At 40.5% G+C, this 20,285-nt stretch overlaps 1 protein-coding gene across 4 annotated transcripts in view; it reads left to right on the forward strand.

Moving 5' to 3' along the window:
• LOC105493731 (transmembrane protein 116) overlaps positions 1 to 20,285 on the forward strand; it is a 130,032-nt gene that overhangs the window by 64,810 nt on the left and 44,937 nt on the right. The window lies entirely within an intron of this gene.

Raw genomic sequence — 20,285 nt, forward strand, 5'->3', positions numbered from 1 at the left:
CATTTTTGTATGTTTAGTAGAGAGGGGGTTTCACCATGTTAGCCAGAATGGTCTCAATCTCCTAATCTCATGATCCGCCCACCTTGGCCTCCCAAAGTGCTGGGATTACAGGCATAAGCCACTGCGCCCAGCCTAAATTCTTGTTTTAAAACAATATGGCAATCAAGAATGAAATAATATATCACTACAGACCTAAGAGATACCAAAAGAATAATGAGGAAACATTACAAACATTTGATAGACATATATTTGATACCTAGATAAATGGACCAATTTCTCAAAAAGCACAAACTACTACGTCTCACTCAATGTGAACTGGATAAGTCGAATATCTTTATAGCTATTAAGAAAATTGAATTTAGCCAGGTGCAGTGGCTCATGCCTGTAATCCCAGTACTTTGGGAGGTTGAGGTGGGTGGATCACCTGAGGTTGGGAGTTTGAGACCAGCCTAACCAACATGGAGAAACCCCATCTCTATTAAAAATACAAAATTAGCCAGGCATGGTGGCACGTGCCTGTAATCCCAGCTACTTGGGAGGCTGAGGCAGGAGAATCACTTGAACCCAGGAGGCGGAGGTTGCAGTGAGCCGAGATCGTACCATTGCACTCCAGCCTGGACTACAAGAGCAAAACTCTGTCTCAAAAAGAAAAAAAAAAAAGAAGAAAAAAAAAAGGAAAAAAAAAAAGAAAATTGAAGTTATAACTTCAGATCTCCCAAGAAAAATAAATATCAAGCCCAGATGGTTTCACTGGAGAATTGTAACAAACCTTTAAAAATTAACACTAATTCTACACAATCTCTTCTAGAAAAATAAAAGAGAAGGGAAGGGAACCTTATCCCATTCATTTTATGAGGCCAGTGTCACCCTGATACCAAAACCAGAGAAAGACAGTACAAAAAAAGAAAACTACAGACCAATATCCCTCATGAATATAGATGCAAAAAAAATTTAACCAAATATTAGCAAATAAGATTCAGCAATGTGAAAAACAGAATTATACACCATGACCAAGTTTTGTTTCTTCCGGGGATGCAGGATTGGTTTATATTTGAAAATCAATCATTGAATTCACCATGTTAGCAGGCTAAATAAGAAAAATCCCATGATCATATCAATTGGTGCAGAAAAAAGCATTTGGCTAAGCTTTACGCCTATTCATGATAAAAACTCCCAGAAAACTAGGTAGAGAGTGAAAACTACTTCAATGTAATAAGAACATCTACAAAAAGCCTACAGTTAGTGTTTTACTTAATGGTGAAAGACTGAATCTTTCCCCCTGCAGGATACAGTAGCAACATATACAAATCAATTATATTTCTGTATACTAGCAATGAACAATTTAATCAAAATAAAAATGCAATTTAAAATCACTCAAAAAATGAAATATTTAGATGTAAATTTAACAAAATATGTATAGGACCTATTAAATGGAAACCACAAGACACTGATGAAAGAAATCAAAGATGTAAATAGAGATATGCTGTGTTTACAAATTGGAAGACACAAGGTAATAAAGGTATCAGTTTTCCTCAAACTGATACATAGGCTTAACCCAATTCATATCACAATCCAAACAAGATTCTTTGTAGATACAGACAAGAAAATTTTCAAATTTATATTTTACAATATAAATTTTCTAAAAGACAAAGGAAACAAGACTAACTAAAACAATTTTGGAAAATAATAACTTGGAGAAATCGCTTTTTTCTGTTTCAATAGTATGTGGTATTGCTGATGGGATACACACATAGATCAATGGAACACAGGAAACCCTTAAATAGAGTTTTTGCACTTTTTAAATTTAGCATAATATTCTTTTTTTTTTTTTTTTTTTTAACAGTGACATTTGAACTATGGTAGTCCATGAAATGCAGATCTGTCACTCAACTCACTGGGTTTCACTTATTTGTGAAAGAGTGATACCTTCTTTTTTTATTATTATTATTATACTTTTTTTTTTTTTTTTTTTTTTTGAGATGGAGTCTCGCTGTGTCGCCCGGGCTGGAGTGCAGTGGCCGGATCTCAGCTCACTGCAAGCTACGCCTCCCGGGTTCACGCCATTCTCCTGCCTCAGCCTCCCGAGTAGCTGGGACTACAGGCGCCCGCCACCTCGCCCGGCTAGTTTTTTGTATTTTTAGTAGAGACGGGGTTTCACCGTGTTAGCCAGGATGGTCTCGATCTCCTGACCTTGTGATCCGCCCGTCTCGGCCTCCCAAAGTGCTGGGATTACAGGCTTGAGCCACCGCGCCCGGCCATTATTATTATACTTTAAGTTCTAGGGTATATGTGCACAACGTGGAGGTTTCTTATGTATGTATACATGTGCCATGTTGGTGTGCTGCACCCATTAACTCGTCATTTACATTAGGTATATCTCCTAATGCTATCCCTCCCCCCTCCCCCCTCCCCACAATAGACCCTGGTGTGTGATGTTCCCTTTCCTGTGTCCAAGTGATCTCATTGTTCAGTTCCCACCTATGAGTGAGAACATGCGGTGTTTGGTTTTCTGTTCTTGCGATAGTTTGCTGAGAATGATGGTTTCCAGCTGCATCCATGTCCCTACAAAGGACATGAACTCATTCTTTTTTATGGCTGCATAGTATTCCATGGTGTATATGTGCCACATTTTCTTAATCCAGTCTGTCCCTGATGGACATTTGGGTTGATTCCAAGTCTTTGCTATTGTGAATAGTGCTGCAATAAACATATGTGTGCATGTGTCTTTATAGCAGCATGATTTATAATCCTCTGGGTATATACCTAGTAATTGGGATGGCTGGGTCAAATGGTATTTCTAGTTCTAGATCCTTGAGGAATTGCCACACTGTTTTCCACAATGGTTGAACTAGTTTACAGTCCCACCAACAGTGTAAAAGTGTTCCTATTTCTCCACATCCTCTCCAGCACCTGTTGTTTCCTGATTTTTTAATGTTTGCCATTCTAACTGGTGTGAGATGGTATCTCATTGTGGTTTTGATTTGCATTTCTCTGATGGCAAGTGATGATGAGCATTTTTTCATGTGTCTGTTGGCTGAATGAATGTCTTTTGAGAAATGTCTGTTCATATCCTTTGCCCACTTTTTGATGGGGTTGTTTTTTTTTTCTTGTAAATTTGAGTTCTTTGTAGGTTCTGGATATTTGCCCTTTGTCAGATGAGTAGATTGCAAAAATTTTCTCCCATTCTGTAGGTTGCCTGTTCACTCTGATGGTAGTCTCTTTTGCTGTGCAGAAGCTCCTTAATGTAATTAGATCCCATTTGTCAATTTTGGCTTTTGTTGCTGTTTCTTTTGGTGTTTTAGACATGAAGTCCTTGCCCATGCCTATGTCCTGAATGGTATTACCTAGGTTTTCTTCTAGGATTTTTATGGTTTTAGGTCTAACATTTAAGTCTCTAATCCATCTTGAAATAATTTTCATATAAGGAGTAAGGAAAGGATCCAGTTTCAGCTTTCTACTTATGGTTAGCCAATTTTCCCAGCACCATTTATTAAATAGGGAATCCTTTCCCCATTTCTTGTTTTTGTCAGATTTGTCAAAGATCAGATGGCTGTAGATGTGTGGTATTATTTATGAGGGCTCTGTTCTGTTCCATTGGTCTATATCTCTGTTTTGGTACCAGTACCATGCTGTTTTGGTTACTGTAGCCTTGTACTATAATTTGAAGTCAGGTAGTGTGATGCCTCCAGCTTTGTTCTTTTGGCTTAGGATTGTCTTGGCAGTGAGGGGTCTTTTTTGGTTCCATATGAACTTTAAAGCAGTTTTTTCCAATTCTGTGAAGAAAGTCATTGGTAGCTTAATGGGGATGGCATAGAATCTATAAATTACCTTGAGCAGTATGACCATTTTCACAATATTGATTCTTCCTATCCATGAGCATGGTATGTTCTTCCATTTGTTTGTGTCCTCTTTTATTTCACTGAGCAGTGGTTTGTAGTTCTCCTTGAAGAGGTCCTTTACATCCCTTGTAAGTTGGATTCCTAGGTATTTTATTCTCTTTGAAGCTATTGTGAATGAGAGTTCATTCATGATTTGGCTCTCTGTTTGTCTGTTACTGGTGTATAAAAATGCTTGTGATTTTTGCACTTTGCTTTTGTATCCTGAGACTTTGCTGAAGTTACTTATCAGCTTAAGGAGATTTTGGGCTGAGACGATGGGGTTTTCTAAATATACAATCATGTCATCTGCAAACAGGGACAATTTGACTTCTTCTTTTCCTAACTGAATACCCTTTATTTTTTTCTCTTGCCTGATTGCCCTAGCCAGAACTTCAATACTATGTTGAATAGGAGTGGTGAGAGAGGGCATCCCTGTCTTGTGCCAGTTTTCAAAGGGAATGCTTCCAGTTTTTGCTCATTCAGTATGATATTGGCTGTGGGTTTGTCATAAATAGCTCTTACTGTTTTGAGATATGTTCCATATCTCAAAATTATTGAGAGTTTTTAGCATGAAGGGCTGCTGAATTTTGTCAAAGGCCTTTTCTGCATCTGTTGAGATAATAATGTGGTTTTTGTCTTTGGTTCTGTTTATATGCTGGATTATGTTTATTGATTTGTGTATGTTGAACCAGCCTCGAATCCCAGGGATGAAGCCCACTTGATCATGGTGGATAAGCTTTTTGATGTGCTGCTGGATTCGGTTTGCCAGTATTTTATTGAGGATTTTTGCATCGATGTTCATCAGGGATATTGGTCTAAAATTCTCTTTTTTTGTTGTGTCTCTGCCAGGCTTTGGTATCAGGATGATGTTGGCCTCATAAAATCAGTTAGGGAGGATTCCCTCTTTTTCTATTGATTGGAATAGTTTCAGAAGGAATGATACCAGCTCCTCCTTGTACCTCTGGTAGAATTCGGCTGTGAATCCATCTGGTCCTGGAGTTTTTTTGGTTGGTAGGCTATTAATTATTGCCTCAATTTCAGAGCCTGCTATTGGTCTATTCAGGGATTCAACTTCTTCCTGGTTTAGTCTTGGGAGAGTGTTAGTGTCCAGGAAATTATCCATTTCTTCTTGGTTTTCTAGTTTATTTGTGTAGAGGTGTTTATAGTATTCTCTGATGGTAGTTTGTATTTCTGTGGGGTCGGTGGTGATATCCCCTTTATCATTTTTTATTGTGTCTATTTGATTCTTCTCTCTTTTCTTCTTTATTAGTCTGCTAGTGGTCTATCAATTTTGTTGATCTTTTCAAAAAACCAGCTCCTGGATTCATTGATTTTTTGGAGGGTTTTTTGTGTCTCTATCTCCTTCAGTTCTGCTCTGATCTTAGTTATTTCTTGCCTTCTGCTAGCTTTTGAATGTGTTTGCTCTTGCTTCTGTAGTTCTTTTAATTGTGATGTTAGGGTGTCAATTTTAGATCTTTCCTGCTTTCTCTTGTGGGCATTTAGTGCTATAAATTTCCCCCTACACACTGCTTTAAATGTGTCCCAGAGAGTCTGGTATGTTGTATCTTTGTTCTCATTGGTTTCAAAGAACATCTTTATTTCTGCCTTCATTTCATCATGTACCCAGTAGTCATTCAGGAGCAGGTTGTTCAGTTTCCATGTAGTCGAGCGGTTTTGATTGAGTTTCTTAGTCCTGAGTTCTAGTTTGATTGCACTGTGGTCTGAGAGACAGTTAGTTATAATTTCTGTTCTTTTACATTTGCTGAGGAGTGCTTTACTTCCAACAATGTGGTCAATTTTGGACTAAGTGCAATGTGGTGCTGAGAAGAATGTATATTCTGTTGATTTGGGGTGGAGAGTTCTGTAGATGTCTATTAGATCCACTTGGTGCAGAGTTGAGTTCAATTCCTGAATATCCTTGTTAACTTTCTGTCTCATTGATCTGTCTAATGTTGACAGTGGGGTGTTAAAGTCTCCCATTATTATTGTATGGGAGTCTAAGTCTCTTTGTAAGTCTCTAAGGACTTGCTTTATGAATCTGGGTACTCCTGTATTGGGTGCATATATATTTAGGATAGTTAGCTCTTCCTGATGAATTGATCCCTTTACCATGATGTAATGGCCTTCTTTGTCTCTTTTGATCTTTGATGGTTTAAAGTCTATTTTATCAGAGACTAGGATTGCAACCCCTGCTTTTTTTTGTTTTCCATTTGCTTGGTAGATCTTCCTCCATCCCTTTATTTTGAGCCTATATGTATCTCTGCAAGTGAGATGGGTCTCCTGAATACAGCAAACTGATGGATCTTGACTCTTTATCCAATTTGCCAGTCTGTGTCTTTTAATTGGGGCATTTAGTCCATTTACATTTAAAGTTAATATTGTTATGTGTGAACTTGATCCTGTCGTTATGATATTAGCTGGTTATTTTGCTTGTTAGTTGATGCAGTTTCTTCCTAGCATCGATGGACTTTACATTTTGGCATGTTTTTGCAATGACTGGTACCAGTTGTTCCTTTCCATGTTTAGTGTTTCCTTCAGGATCTCTTGTAGGGCAGGCCTGGTGGTGACAAAATCTCTAAGCATTTGCTTGTCTGTAAAGGATTTTATTTCTCCTTCACTTATGAAACTTAGTTTGGCTGGATATGAAATTCTGGGTTGAAAATTCTTTCCTTTAAGAATGTTGAATATTGGCCCCCACTCTCTTCTGGCTTGCAAAGTTTCTGCCAAGAGATCTGCTCTTAGTCTGATGGATTTCCCTTTGTGGGTAACCCGACCTTTCTCTCTGGCTGCCCTTAACATTTTTTCCTTCATTTCAACTTTGGTGAATCTGACAATTATGTGTCTTGGAGTTGCTCTTCTTGAGGAGTATCTTTGTGGCATTCTCTGTATTTCCTGAATTTGAATGTTGGCCTGCCTTACTAGGCTGGGGAAGTTCTCCTGGATGATACCCTGCAGAGTGTTTTCCAACTTGGTTCCATTTTCCCTGTCACTTTCAGGCACACCGATCAGACGTAGATTTGGTCTTTTCACCTAATCCCATATTTCTTGGAGGCTTTGTTCATTTCTTTTTACTCTTTTTTTCTCTACACTTCTCTTCTCACGTCATTTCATTCATTTGCTCTTCAATCGCTGATACCCTTTCTTCCAGTTGATCGAGTCGGTTACTGAAGCTTGTGCATTTGTCATGTAGTTCTCATGTCATGGTTTTCATCTCTATCAGTTCTTTTAAGGTCTTCTCTACATTGATTATTCTAGTTATCCATTCATCCATTCTTTTTTCAAGATTTTTAGTTTCTTTGCACTGGTTACGTAGTTCCTCCTTTAGTTCTGAGAAGTTTGATCGACTGAAGCCTTCTTCTCTCAACTCGTCAAAGTCATTCTCCGTCCAGCTTTATTCCATTGCTGGCGATGAGCTGCGTTCCTTTGGAGGGGGAGATGCACTCTGATTTTTTAAATTTCCAGCTTTTCTGCACTGTTTTTTCCCCATCTTTGTGATTTTCTCTGCCTTTGGTCTTTAATGATGGTGACGTACTGATGGGGTTTTGGTGTGGGTGTCCTTTCTGTTTGTTCATTTTCCTTCTAGCAGTCAGGACCCTCAGCTGCAAGTCTGTTGGAGTTTGCTTGAGGTCCACTCCAGACCCTGTTTGCCTGGGTATCAGCAGCGGAGGCTGCAGAAGATAGAATATTGCTGAACAGCGAGTGTTACTGTCTGATTCTTGCTCTGGAAGCTTCGTCTCAGGGGTGTACCCAGCCGTGTGAGGTGTGAGGTGTTGTTCTGCACCTAGTGGGGGATGTCTCCCAGTTAGGCTGCTCAGGGGTCAGGGACCCACTTGAGCAGACAGTCTGTCCGTTCTCAGATCTCAACCTCCATGCTGGGAGAACCACTGCTCTCTTCAAGGCTATCAGACAGGGACTTTTACATCTGCAGAGGTTTCTGCTGCTTTTTGTTTAGCTATGCCCTGTCCCCAGAGGTGGAGTCTACAGAGGCAGGCAGGCCTCCTTGAGCTGCAGTGGGCTCCACCCGATTCTAGCATAATATTCTTAAAGTTCATCCACATTGTAGCATGTGTTAGTATTTCATTCCTTTTTTTTTTTTTTTAGAGTTGGGGTTGGCCAGGCGTGGTGGCTCATGCCTATAATTCCACCAGTTTGGGAGGCCGAGGCAGGCGGATCATGAGGTTAGGAGATCGAGACCATCCTGGCTAACACGGTGAAACCCCATCTCTACTAAAAATACAAAAATAAAATTAGCTGGGTGTGGGGGCAGGTGCCTGTAGTCCCAGCTACTAGGGAGGCTGAGGCAGGAGAATGGTGTGAACCCGGTAGGAAGAGCTTGCAGTGAGCTGAGACCATGCCACTGCACTCCAGCTGGGGCGACAGAGCAAGACTCCGTCTCAAGAAAAAAAAAAATTGTTGGGGTTTCTCTGTTGCCCAGGCTGGAGTGCGGTGGTGCAGTCATGGCTCACTGCAGCCTCAAACTCCTGGGCTCAAGAGATTCTCCTGGCCAGGCACAGTGGCTCACGCCTGTAATCCCAGCACTTTGGGAGGCCAAGGCAGGTGGATCACTTGACCTCAGGAGTTTGAGAGCAGCCTGGCCAACATGGTGAAACCCTGTCTCTAGTAAAAATACAAAAATTAGCTGGGCGTGGTGGTGCACATCTATAATCCCAGCTACTTGGGATGCTGAGGCAGGAGAATTGCTTGAACCTGGGAGGCAGAGGTTGCAGTGAGCTTGTCACTATACTCCATCCAGCCTGGGTGACAGAGCAAGACTCCATCTCAAAAAATAAAAATAAAAATAAAAATAAAAAAGATTCTCCCACCTCAGCCTGCTGAGTATCTGGGACCACAGATGCATGCCACCACAAACTGTTAAGTTTTAAATTTTTTTTAGAGAAAGAGTATCACCATGTTGCCCAGGCTAGTCTGGAACTCCTGGCTTCAAGCAGTTCTCCCACCTTGACCTCTCAAAATGCTGGGATTACAAGCATAAGCCATTGTGCCCAGCTCAACTCATTCCTTTTTATTGCTGAATAGTGGTCCATTGTATGGATATACTACATTTTACTTGATGATAGACTTTTGGATTGTTTTCATTTAATGTATAAGTAACATGCTATAAATACTCAGGTACAAGTTTTTGTCTGGATATGTTTTTGTATTTCCTGGGTATATTATGCATATATGAGTGGAAATGCTAGGTCATATGATAACTCTGCATTTATTTACATTTTAAGAAACTACCAAGCTTTGATTCAAAGTGACTGCACCATTTTACATTCACACCAGCAGTGCATATGGGTTCTAATTTCTCTACATCCAGAATCTGTGTTTTTTATCTTTAGCCATTTAGTTCCTAGCATATAAATATTTCTTTTTTTTTTTTTTTTTTTTTTTTGAGACGGAGTCTCGCTCTGTTGCCCAGGCTGGAGTGCAGTGGCTGGATCTCAGCTCACTGCAAGCTCCGCCCCCCGGGTTTACGCCATTCTCCTGCCTCAGCCTCCCCGAGTAGCTGGGACTACAGGCGCCCGCCACCTCGCCCGGCTAGTTTTTTGTATTTTTTAGTAGAGACGGGGTTTCACCGTGCTAGCCAGGATGGTCTCGATCTCCTGACCTCGTGATCCGCCCGTCTCGGCCTCCCAAAGTGCTGGGATTACAGGCTTGAGCCACCGCGCCCGGCCTAAATATTTCTTAAAAGTAAATATTTAATTTAAAGAACGAAGTCAATGAGAAAATAAATGAACTGAGGTCAGATTAGTTTGTTGGGTTTCTTTTTTTTTTTTTTTTTTTTTTTTTTTTTTTTTTTTTTTTTTTGAGACATGGTCTTACTCTGTAACCCAGGCTGGAGTGCAGTGGCACTATCACAGCTCACTATAGCCTTGACTTGACCTGGGCTTGCTGATTCTCCAACCTCAGCTTCCTGAGTAGCTGGGACTACAGGTGCAAGCCACCATGCCTGGGTAATTTTTATATTTTTAGATTAGATTTTACCATGTTATCCAAGCTGAGCTTGAACTCCTGGATTCAAGCGATCTGCCCCTTAGCCTCCCAGAATACTGGGATTACAGGGGTGTGCCACCACGCCCAGCCTGAAGCCCAGATTTGTATAATTTGCCTGTTTCTGTGGTACAAATACTCCCACCACCATAACATAACAAGATATGGTAGTGGAGTATACAGATATACGGGGGAGAGTTATGGAAGATTTTCTTCCCATGGCAGAGTAATTATCTGGAGCCATATTACGTATACAACGGGGATGTGATAAAAGAGCTCACAATTTTTTAAAGCTTTACGTCTAAAAGCAGGGTGAAAACATTTTACAGTTGTTCAACATTTTGCATTCTCATTAGTAGAGGAAGACTGCCTTTTTTCTTTTTTGAAAAAACACTTCAGTGATACTTTCATGCCCCTTTCCCACAGCTTGCCCACAAAAAATGACAAAATTCAAGAATGAAGTTTGGGGGAATAAGAAGCTAAACTTTTTTCAAATTAGTGTAACACTTTGCCTTCATTGTGGAGAGAATTGCACCTATCTGAATTTGTGATGGTGTGATCTGGGTTTTCAGTAAACTATTTAAAAAAAACTTTTTTCCCTTTCACTGAGTCCAGAGAATGACATGGAGTATGACCCCAGGTTAGGAGGAGCTTCCCTCAGACATTCCTAAAGCGACAAGAAAAGATGTCAGGTTGGGGCCAAGGAGAGAGATAGCCAATCCAAGTCCCCCAGGGAGGGACTTGGCCCCTGGACTTCAGGAACACTAATATCTGTAACATCCAAATGTGTTTTCTTTCCCATATCATCATTCCCTTGGTTTCCCTCAAGTCTAGATAAAACTAGAGCCTGAACTTGGCAGTGCTTTGGGTAAGTAAAAGAAGGACCTGGTTCTCCGCTGGCCTGAGGCAGCACAGAGAAGACAAAAGTGGTCCAGAGAAGGCAGATAAAGGATGGCAAGAAGTCACCAGCCAACACCAGAGTCTCTTGGAGCAGCACCTGGCTGGGTTACAAGTGACTACCAATGGCAACACGTAAACATTCCTCATAATCCTCCAACACACTGGGGAGAGGAACCAGGAGAAAGGCTGTGCTTCCTAGAGGCACAAACACACCATGCAGAACAGACTGTTCTCACTCGTGCTTAAGGGAACTCTGACTCTTGAACCCAGACATTTAAGATCCCAAGTTCCATGTACATGCTCATTCCTGCCCCCATTAAAACTCATCCTTCCCTGCCACAGTCTATCATAAACGGCTTCAGCCTTATTTGGCTGGAGTTTGCGATTTATAAACATTCAAAATTTACTTCATGAGCTTTATAAAATTAACAATATTGTATCTGAACAAGATTTTGGATTGTGCAGTGGCTATGGACTGGCAAAAAGCATCCTGCGTGGCTGGGCACAGTGGCTAATGCCTGTAATCCCAGCACTTTGGGAGGCCAAGGTGGAAGAATCACTTGAGGCCAGGAGTTCAAGACTAGTCTGAGTAACATAGACCTCCATCTCTAAAAATAAAAATAAAAATAAAAATACTTAGCACAAGAGGCTGAAGTAGGAGGGTTGCTTGAGCCCAGGAATTTGAGGGCTATGACTGCGCCATTGCACTCTAGCCTGGGCAGTAGAATGAGACCTCATCTCTCTTTTTTAAGAAAATGTTATCCAAAGCAGTTTATTTTTTTAATTCTAATTTTTGTGGGTACATAGTAGGTATATATATTTATAGGGGTACATAAGATGGTTTGATACAGGCATGCAATGCATAATAATCTCATTATGGAGAATGGGTTATCTGTCCCCTCAAGCATTTATCTTTAGTGTTATAAACAATCCAGTTATACTTTTTTAGTTATTTTAAAATGTATAATTAAATTATTACTGACTATAGTCACCCTGTTGTGCTATCAAATAGTAGGCCTTATTTATTCTTTATTTTTTTCTGTACCCATTAACCATCCCTACCTCCCCCTACCCCCAAATGCCCTTTCCCAGCCTCTGGTAGCCATCCTTCTATTTTCTATCTCCATGAGTTCAGTTGTTTTAACTTTTAGATCCCACAAATAAGTGAGAACGTATGATGTTTGTCTTTCTGTGCCTGGCTTATTTTACTTAATGATCTCCAGTTCCATCCATGTTATTGCAAATGATAGGATCTTATTCTTTTTTATGGCCAAATAATACTCTGTTGTGTACATGTACTGCAGCCTCAACTTCTGGGGCCCAGGTGATTCTCCCACCTCAGCCTCCTGAGTAGCTAGGACTATAGGCACATGCCACCACTCCTGGCTAATTTTTTATATTTTTTGTAGAGACAGGGTTTTGCCATGTTTCCCAGGCTGGTCTCAAACTCGTATGCTCAAGCAGTTCACCCACCTCAGTCTCCCAAAGTGCTGGGATTACAGGCATGAGTCACTGCACCCAACCTGCATTTTCTTTATCTATTCATCTGTTGATGGACACTTAGGTTGCCTCCAAATCTTGGCTATTGTGAACAGTGCTGCAACAAATATGGGAGTGCAGCAGATATCTCGTCAATAACTGATTTCCTTCCTTACCCAGCAGTGAGATTGCTGGGTCATATGGTAGCTCTAGTTTTAGTTCCATAGTGATTGCACTAGTTTACATTCCCACCAACAGTGTAGAAGGGCTCCCTTTTCTCCACATCCTCGCCAGCATTTGTTATTACCTGTCTTTTGGATATAAGCCATTTTAACTGGGGTGAGATGATATCACATTGTAGTTTTGATTTGCATTTCTCTGATGATTAGTGAACAGTCACTTTTTCATATGCACGTTTGCCATTTGTGTGTCTTTTTTTGAGAAACGTCTATTCAAATCTTTTGCCTATTTGATCAGATTAGATTTTTTCCTATATTTGAGTTTCTTATATACTCTGGTTATTAATGCTTTGTCAGATGGATAGTTTGCAAATGTTTTCTCCTATTCTGCGGGTTGTCTCTTCACTTTGTTGATTGTTTCCTTTGCTGTACAGAAGGTGAGCCCATTTGTCTATTTTTACTTTGTTTGCCTGTTTGTAGGGTATTACCCAAGAAGTTTTTGCCCAGAGCAATGTCCTGGAGATTTTTCCCCATGTTTTCTTGTAGCTGTTTCATAGTTTAATGTCTTAGATTTAAGTGTTAATCCATTTTGATTTGATTTTTGTATATAGCAAGAGATAAGGGTCTAGTTTCAGTCTTCTGCATATGGATATCCAGTTTTCCCAGTACCGTCTATTGAAGAGACTGTCTTTCCCTGTTCTTGGCACCTTTGTCAAAAATGAGTTCACTAGGTGTGTGGATTTGTTTCTGGGTTCTCTATTCTGTTCCATTGGTCAATGTGTCTGTTTTTATGCCAGTACCATGCTGGTTTGGTTGCTATAGCTCTGTAGTATAATTCAAAGTCAGGTAATGTGATTCCTCCAGATTTGTTCTTTTTGCTTAGGATACCTTTGGCTATTCTGGGTCTTTTATGGTTCCATATAAATTTTAGTATTGTTTTTTCTATTTCTGTAAAGAATGTCATTGGTATTTTGATAGGGATTGAATTAAATCTGTAGATTGCTTTGGATAGTATGGACTTTTTAACAATGTTGATTCTTCCAATCCATTAACATGGAATATCTTTCCACTTTTTGGTGTCCTCTTCAATGTCTTTCATCGGTGTTTTATAGTTTTCATTACAGATATCTTTCACTTCTTTGGTTACATTAGTTCCTAGGTATGTAATTTTATTTGTGGCTATTATAAATGGGATTACTTTTTTATTTCTTTTTCAGATTGTTCACTGTTGCATACAGAAATGCTTCTGATTTTTTATGTTGATTTTGTATCCTACAACTTTACTGAGTTTATCAGTTTTAATAGTGTTTTTGTGGAGCCTTGAGGTTTTTCCATATACAAGATGATATCATCTGCAAACAGAGTTAATTTGACTTCTTCCTTTCCAGTTTGCATGCCTTTTATTTCTTTCTCTTGTCTGATTGCTTTAGCTAGGACCTCCAGCACTATATTGAATAACATTGGTGAAAGGGGGCATCCTTGTCATATTCCAGATCTTAGAGGAAAGGGTTTCAGTTTTTCCTCGTTCAGTATGATACTAGCTGTAGGTCTGTGGTATATGGCTTTTATTATGTTAAGGTATGTTCCTTCTATACCTAGTTTTTTGATAAGGGTTCTTATCATGAAGGTATGCTGAACTTTATCAAATGCTTTTTCAGCATCTACTGAAATGACCATATGGATTTTGTCCTTCATTCTGTTGATATGATGTATCACATTAATTGATTTGCATATGTTGAACCATCCTTGCATCCCAGGGATAAATTCCACTTGGTCATGATGAATAATCTTTTTAATATATTCCTGAATTAGATTTGCTAGTAATTTGTTGAAGATTTTTGTCAGAGATATTCATCCGAGATATCTGATATTCATCAGAGACCAATGCCTGTAATTTGTTTCCTTCCTTCCTTCCTTCCTTCCTTCCTTCCTTCCTTCCTTCCTTCCTTCCTTCCTGCCTTCTTTCCTTCCTTCTTTCCTTCCTTTCTCTCTTTCTTTCTTTTTCTTGATGTGTCTTTGTCTGGTTTTTGGAATCAGGGTAATATTGGCCTTGTAGAATGAGTTTGGAAGTATGTCTTCCTCTTCTGTAGTTTGAGTAGGATTGGTATTGGTTCTTCTTTAAATGTTTGCTAGAATTTAGCAGTGAAGCCGTCGGGTCCCAGGGGTTTCTTTCTTTTTTTTTTTTTTTTTTTGAAACGGAGTTTCACTCTTGTTGCCGGCTCACCGCAACCTCCGCCTTCTGGGTTCAAGTGATTCTCTTGCCTCAGCCTCCCGAGTAGCTGGGATTATATAGGCTTGTGCCACTACACCCAGCTAATTTTGTATTTTTGGTAGAGATGGGGTTTCTCCGTGTTGGTCAGGCTGGTCTCAAACTCCTGACCTCAGGTGATCCTAATATTATAATAATAATAATATAATTATTATATTATTTTTATTTTTATTTATTATTATTTCTAAATTATTAAGAAACTAATTTAGTTTCTTGCTTTTTATTTTTGTGTATCTATTATATGTTTTTTTGGCTTGAGGTTACCATGAGGCTTGCAAACACTATCTTATAACCCATTATTTTAAACTGATAACAACATAACACTGTTTGTATAAGCAAACAAGCAAAAAGAAAACTAAGAACTCTACACCTTAACTTCATACCTCTGCTTTTTCACTTTTGGTTGTTTCTGTTTATATTTTACTGTGCTATGTCTTGAAAAGTTGTTGTTGTTGTTATTTTGATTGGTATATTATTTATTCTTTCTACTTGAAATAAGAGTAGTTTATACACCACAGTTACAGTGTTATAATATTCTGTGTTTTTCTGTGTATTTCTATTACCAGTGAGTTTTGTACCTTCAGGGTGATTACTTATTGCTCATTAATATTCTTTTCTTTCTGATTGAAGTGCTCCCTTGAAAGCATTTCTTGTAGGACAGGTCTGATGTTGATGAAATCCCTCAGCTTTTGTTTGGGAAAGTATTTCTCCTTCGTGTTTGAGGGATATTTTCATTAGATACACTATTCTAGGGTAAAAGTTTTTTCCTTCAGAACTTTAAATATGTCTTGCCACTCTCTTCTGGCCTCTAAGGTTTCCACTGAGAAGTCTGTGACCAGAAATATTGGAGCTCCACTGTATGTTATTTGTTTGTTTGTTTTCTTTCTTTCTTTTTTTTATTAAAAAAATAATTGATTTTCTCAGCCCCAGCCCTGGCAGTTCATGTGGCTGAGGAAGCCTGGCCTGATTTGTTTGTTTTCTCTTTCTGCTTTTAGGCTCCTTTATCCTTGATTTTTGGGAGTTTGATTATTAAATCCCTTGAGGTAGTCTTCTTTGGGTTAAATCTGCTTGGTGGTCTACAACCTTCTTTTACTTGGATATTGATACCTTTCTCTAGGTTTGGGAAGTTGTCTGTTATTATCCCTTTGAATAAACTTTCTACCCCATCTCTCTCTCTACCTCCTCTTTAAGGCCAATAACTCAGATTTGCCCTTTTGAGACTATTTTCTAGATCCTGTAGGCATGCTTCCTTTTTTCTTTTTCTTTTTGCTCCTTTGGCTGTTTATTTTCAAATAGCCTGTCTTCAGGCTCACTAATTCTCTCTTCTGATTGATCAATTCTGTTATTGAAAGACACTGATGCATTCTTCAGTATGCCTATTGCATTTTTAGCTCCAGAATTTCTGCTTGATTCTTTTTAATTATTTCAATCTCTTTGTTAAATTTATCTGATAGAATTCTTAATTCCTTCTCTGTGTTATTTTGAGTTTCTTTGAATTTCCTCCAAGACAGTTATTTTGAATTCTCTGTCTGAAAGGTCAGATATCTGTTTCTCCAGGATCGGTCCCTGGTACCTTATTTAGTGCATTTGATGAGGTCATGTTTTCTTGGATTGTCTTGATACTTGTAGATGTTTGTCTGTGTCTGGGCATTGAAGAGTTAGGTATTTATTGTAGTCTTCGCAGTCTGGGCTTGTTTGTACCTATCCTTCTTGGGAAGGCTTTCCAGATATTTGTAAGGACTTAGGTGTTGTAATCTAAGCGGTATCTGCTTTAGGGGGCACCCCAAGCCCAGTAATGCTGTGGTTCTTGAAGATTCATAGAGATACTGCCTTGATAGTCTTAGGCAAGATCCAGGATAATCTGGATTGCCAGCCAGAGACTTGTTCTCTTCCCTTAATTTCTCTCAGACATACAGAGTCTCTATCTCTGTTCTGAGCCACCACTGGGGGTACAGTGACACAAACACCCCTGTGGCCACCACCACTATGACTGCACTGGGTCAGACCTGAAGCCAGCACAGTTCTGGGTCTTGCCCAATGTCTGCTGTAACCACTCCCTGACTACCACCTATATTTGCTCAAGGCCTTGGGGCTCTACAATCAGCAGGTGGCAAGGCCAGCCAGGCTTGTGTCCTTCCCTTCAGGGTGGTGAGTTTCCCCGGGCCCTGAGTGGGTCCAGAGGAGCCAGCCAGGGACTAGATTCAAAAACCTTAGAAGTCTACCTGATGTTCTCTTGTACTGTGGCTGAGCTGGCACTCAAATCACTAGATGCAGACCTTCTCACTCTTCCTTTCACTTTCCAAAGGCAGAGAAGCCTTACCCTGTGGCCACCACCACCATGGGCCCATGGGGAGTACTGCCAGACTACTGCCAAAGTTCCCTTAAGGCCCAAGGGCTCTTCAATCAGCTTGTGGTGAATGCTGTCTGGCCCAGGACTCACTCTTCAGGAAATTGGGCTCCCCTCTGGCCCAGGGCAGGTCCAGAAATGCTGTCCAAGGCTAAGTCCTGGAATCGGGGACTCTAGCCCACTTGATACTCTACTCACCTGTGGCCGAGCTGGTACGTAAGGTGTAAGAGAAAATCCCATTTACTCTTCCCTCTGCTTTTCTCAAGTGGAAGGAGTCTTGCCCCATAACCACTACAGCTGGGAATGTGCTTAGTCTCACTTGAAGCCAGCAAGTCTCAGACTCTCACCCAAAGCCCTCGATGTAGTGCCTGGGTATTGTTGCTGGTTATTCAGGGCCCAAGGGCTCTTCCATTCGCAGGTGATGAACGCTGCCAGAACTGAGTCTTTCCCTTCAAGGCAGCAGGTTCCCTTCTGGCCCAGGGTGTGTCTAGTATTATCATCCAGAAGTTAGGGCCTGGAAAGTGGGCCCCAGAACTCTGACCAGTGCCCTATCTTGCTGTGGCTGAGCTGGTATCTAAGATATAAGACAAAGACCTCCACACTTTTCCCACTCCTCTCCTCAAGTGGAGGGAAGGAGAGTCTCTCACAACTGTGAGCTTTGCAGCCTGGGGTGAAGGGGGAGGGGTGATGCTCTTAGCCACTCCAGCTGGTTTCAAAGTAGGTCATGTCCCCACCACCCTCTCACCCAGTTCACTGTCTCGGGGCCAATTCAGCACTAGGACTCCACCTAGGTTTTGCAGTCCTTGTGTCCTGGACTGCCTTTCAAGTTTCTTTGGGGCCCCAGAACGCTTTAACCCATGGTGGTGAGGCTTACAGGAACTCAAGTTCCAGTGCTGGGATCTATCATTTCCCTCTGGCTAGAACTGGTTTAAATGCTCCCTCTGTTGGCAGGTGTCAGCTGTGTTTGGTCCAGTTATCCCTTCTGATTTTTAGTTCTTATGAATGTGCTTTTTTGTGTGTAGATAGTTGTTAAGTTGGTGTCCTTGCTGCAGGGGGATGATTGGTGGAGCCTTCTATTCCACCATCTACCGTGCCTAGACACCACCTTTGGGGAAAAAAAAAATCCTTCTCAAGGTACAAATATTGCCACGGTTGTGACAGTTGGATTTGATTAAATTATTCACTTGGTCAACATTTGTTGAGCAGTGAGCTGGGCCTACAAAACTGAATAATGATGCCAACTTGCCACTCCATTCTGTCAGGATGTAGTAGGGGAAAAGACATTTTAATCCATAATGACTACACAATGCAGTAGATTCATGACAGAGATCAGCATGTGTTTGTAAGGCTTTGGTTTCATTAGAGTCACTGAAGAAGCACCTCTGTTCTGGGCAATTAAGGACATGTCTTTCCCTTCAGTTTTTTTTGTTTGTTTTTTTGTTTTGTTTTGTTTTGTTTTGTTTTTAACGGAAGGAAAAAGCTCATGAGGCAGTAGATTCACTCATTCCTGGGGAGGGATACAGGTCCTACCACTTACTGGCTACCTCTATAGCAAACTCTTCAGTCTCTGTTTCCTCATATACGAGATGGAAGTTTTATTGGGAAGTTGGGAGGATTAAATTAAGGCAATGAATGTAAAGTATTGCTTTAACACAGTGCCTGGAACAGAATGAATGTTTTTTATTTATTTGAGACAGGGTCTTGCTCTGTAGCCCAGGCTAGAGTATAGTGGTGGTATCATAGCTCACTGCAACCTCGAACTCCTGGGCTCAGCAATCCTCCTGGCTTAGCCCCCTGAGTAGCTGGGATTATAGGTGCACACCACTATGCCCGGCTAATTTTTTTTTTTTTTTGTAGAGACAGGGTCTTACTATGTTGCTCAGGCTGATCTTGAATTCCTGGCCGAAAGTGATCCTTTCACCTTGGCCTCCCAAAGTGTGGGGATTACAGGCATGAACCACCGAGCCTGGCCTAATGTTAACATTATATTTTCTTTGTGCTCTCTTCTCAGAGAAGTAATTGCCACCTCCAGAATTCTATTACCTGTACAGAAGTTCCTTCTGATATTCAGTCAACAAGTTATTAATGTGAATAATTTTTTTAAACGAAAACTAGAGGAAAAAATATTTATTTTTAGTTTTTTTTTTTTTGAGACAGAGTCTCGCTTTGTCACCCAGGCTGGAGTACAGTGGTGTGATCTTGGCTCACTGTAGCCTCAACGTCCCGGTTTCAAGCAGTTCACCTACTTCAAGCCTCCCAAGTAGTTGGAACTACAGGCGCATGCTACTACTCCCGGGTAATTTTTGTATTTTTAGTAGAGACGGGGTTTAACTATGCTGACCAGACTGTTCTCAAACTCCTGACCTCAGGTGATCCACCCTCCTTGACCTCCCAAAGTGCTGGGATTACAGGCCACCTCGCCTGGCCAAAAATATTTTAATTTCATACATATAGTCAGCACTGTGGTAGATGCCTCTATACTATTATAGAATTAATGTAAACACAGTTTCCTAACTCTAGGTATGTTCATCAGCCATGAGTTATCTGAGGGGTATGAAGTTCATCCCAGGGAAATTAGTAAAACAGAAAAGCTATGAAAGTTGGCCTCACTTTGGGAGGCTGAGGCAGGTAGATCAGGAGTTTGAGATCAGCCTGGCCAACGTGGGGAAACCCTGTCTCTACTAAAAATACAAAAATAAGCCAGGTGTGATGGCATGCACCTGTAATCCCAGCTACTCAGGAGGCTAAGGCAGGAGAATCGCTTGAACCCAGGAGGCGGAGGTTGCAGTGAGCTGAGATCACAGCACTGCGCTCCAGCGCTCTGGAGTGACAGAGCGAGACTCCATCTCAAAAAAAAAAAAAAAAAAAAAAGCTGGCCTTGAAGATAAAAAGTATTTTAGGTACAAAGGGAAGATGGCTGTAGGAAGCATCTAGAAATATTGGGAAATAATAAATCAAATATACATATATCGTATTAAACATCTGCCAGATTTGGAAAGCAGGTGACCTCAATGCTGACCTCTTAACCAACAAGCAATCAGGGTTTTCTTCTTTGATACAGTCCCTCCCGCAGTGCCCCAGAATAAAGTGGACTCAATAACTAAACCATGTGGAACCTGAAGACATGTCTAATATGAATAGGGTTTTATTTGTTTTTGGATTTAAAAACTCTTCCTTTGATGAATGCACATTTATAGGTCAAGTTAGAACAACTAATCATATAACAATTGTCCTCA

The sequence above is a fragment of the Macaca nemestrina genome, chromosome 10 (assembly GCF_043159975.1).
Source record: "Macaca nemestrina isolate mMacNem1 chromosome 10, mMacNem.hap1, whole genome shotgun sequence".
Taxonomy (NCBI): Eukaryota; Metazoa; Chordata; class Mammalia; order Primates; family Cercopithecidae; genus Macaca; species Macaca nemestrina.